Source organism: Myotis daubentonii, chromosome 2 (assembly GCF_963259705.1).
Source record: "Myotis daubentonii chromosome 2, mMyoDau2.1, whole genome shotgun sequence".
NCBI classification, from domain to species: Eukaryota; Metazoa; Chordata; class Mammalia; order Chiroptera; family Vespertilionidae; genus Myotis; species Myotis daubentonii.
The window spans coordinates 117333212-117335795 of record NC_081841.1 but is presented as its reverse complement, the minus strand read 5'-3'; the positions used below and the strand labels follow the sequence as shown (position 1 = coordinate 117335795).

The following is a 2584-nucleotide window of genomic DNA, read 5'->3' as shown; positions in this document are numbered from 1 at the left end:
GGGAGGGCTTCCGGCTGGGTGCGTCCCTAGGCTAGTCCCTCCCCAGCCCGCTCCGGAGAGGTGCGCGCTCCCCCCTTCCGGCACCTTCCCAGCGCGCCCGGACACCCGACTCCCTGTCCCCGTCCGGCCGGCTCCCCACAACAGACCCCGCCCGCGGGCGGGCCATCTGCTCACCTTCCACCCTCGGGCTGCTCCACATTTGATGCCGCTCTTATCGTCACGCTAAAGTTCGGTTTCCATCCTTTACCTCTTTGCTATCGCCCCTAATCAGACTTCTCTTTTCTTCTTGGCCCTTCGACGCCAGGCCCTTCCCTACTCGAGACTCAAAGGAAGGCTTTCTTTTTAGTCCTGGTCCCTCTTTACGCCCAGCCTCCTTCCCTCCCCATCTCCCCTCTCTCTCCCTTCCTCCTCCTATTCTCTGGCTTTCCTTTTTTTTCTCTCTAGGAGGCAGGGATCGCTTGGGATCCAGCGCATTCCTGTTCCGCTCGAGAGGAAGTCGGAGCAGTGATTTCCCTCAAGTGTGACGGGAACTTGGGGAGATGAGATCCCTGGCCTCGTACTATTAGTTCCCAACAGCGCCCAGAGTGCCGTGTTTCCCAAGAGACTTACTCCTGGTCTGCTGAAGGACTATCTTTGGCCCTTTCCTTCTATTAGTCTCCAGTCGAACATGTGCCAACTGCATCCTCTCCTCTCCATCTGCAATTGGGTGCGATCCCCTGTCCTGGGTTCCCGCCTTCCCTCCTGCCGGATCCTGGCTTCCAGCCTTGCCCTCTCTTTTCATCCTACACACTCCAGACACATTTGCGTTTCGAAAACTGCATTTTTATCCCCTTTCTCCCTCCATCCTAAACCCACAACCAGCCGCATTTCCTTGCCTTTGATGCCCATGGAATCTAGACGCACTTTGCATCTTCCTGTACTTTCCACCCATTTGAATTGGAGCTCCCAGAAATGGGCGGTGGATTTTCTCACTGTCCAAAGCATACACTGCCGTTTCCGCTGCTGGCAGGCTCCTGGTAACCATCTCTGTGGGTCCCGGACGTCCCCCAGCCCCCCAACCTCGCACACCATCCCACCCCCTCCCGCCCAAAAGGACCCAGCTGCATTAGGCCTGAAGCTCTGAGGTCTTCAAACATCTTTACTTGTTTATTTCTAAAATAATTTTGGAAAACGTTGCATCCACTCATACATCTTTAAGATGACATCAAAAATTTTCACCCTAAGTTTAAATAGATGTTAATTGTTATTAAAATTTGACATTTGTAGTGGGCAATTTCTAAAATGGCTCTCCATGGTCTCACCTCCTGATAGCCACATCCTTTTGTGTCTCCCCTTGAGTGTGGGCTGGGACTAATGACTTGTTTGCAACATTAGAATATGAATAGAATAAGACAAAAACAATGGATTGAAACCAGATAACCAATGGGTCATGGCTGCTTGTCACCACAGGAGCCAATTAAGCAGAGACAGGTTTGAATCATATATGAACATTTATTCCAATAATGCCAGCAGTATGGGAAAGAGCAAAAAATCTGCTCTGCACCCTACCATAAGCCAGGTGCTTATATTGGGTAAAAGGACAAAGATTATATAGGAAAGTAGTAATTACAGGCATGGGGAAGTAGGCAAGGTAAAATGGTTACAGGACAGGCAATGTAGGATGAGGGGTAGCAAAGGGTAGGCACCTCCTGGACCAGATTGTTTTGGCAACAAGATTGTTAATCTTTCCATGATGATAGGAAGTTCTTGGAAAGGAGAATGAAGCGTATTCTGAGGTTAACTACCATGTCCTGGGGCATACAACTCTCAGACAGATCGAATGTGCTTTCTTTAATCAGAACAGAACAATCACAGTTAACAGAACATGATTAATATTTCTTATAACTGTACCTAGTCCCTATTATTCTCTTTCTGTCCCTAACAGGCTGCCACTTACAAGATTAGGCTACAAAGTGGTCCTGGCTTCTGGTAGCTCAGCCATATATCTGACAAAGAACTGATATTCAGGATATATAAAGATCTCCTTAATTCAATAGTAAAAAGACAACTCAAGTTTTAAAAATAGGCAAAACATTTCAACAGCTACTTTACAAATGAATATATATAAATAGGCAATAAGCACACAAGAAATACTTAACATTATTAGTCAATAGGGAAATACAAATTAAAACAATGAAAAACCACCACATGTCTACTAGAATCGCTAAATTAAGAACTCTGACAACACGAAGGATTTGGACAAATAGAACTTTCATACATTGTTGATGGAAATGTAAGCAAAACATACATCTATCTACCTTGTAATTTAGCTATTCCATCTTATATGTTTACTCAAGAGAAATAAAAAAATATGTACACAAAAAGGCATGTAAAAATGTTCATAGAAGCTTTATTTACAATAGCCCCAAATTAGAAGCAGGTATATATCAACAGGAGAATGAATAAAATGTGGTATAGTTATAAAATGGTTCAAACTATTGTTAGACACAATAAAATGAATAAATCTAAAAAATGATATGTCGGTGAAAAAAGTCTTACTTTATTATTCCAATTTATAAATGTGGACAGTTAAATAGCAGGCAAA

The 2584-nt window shown here is 44.3% G+C and overlaps 1 protein-coding gene across 1 annotated transcript in view; it reads left to right on the top strand.

The window, feature by feature from the left end:
- Positions 1–2584, top strand: part of HDHD5 (haloacid dehalogenase like hydrolase domain containing 5) — a 331796-nt gene that overhangs the window by 162362 nt on the left and 166850 nt on the right. The window lies entirely within an intron of this gene.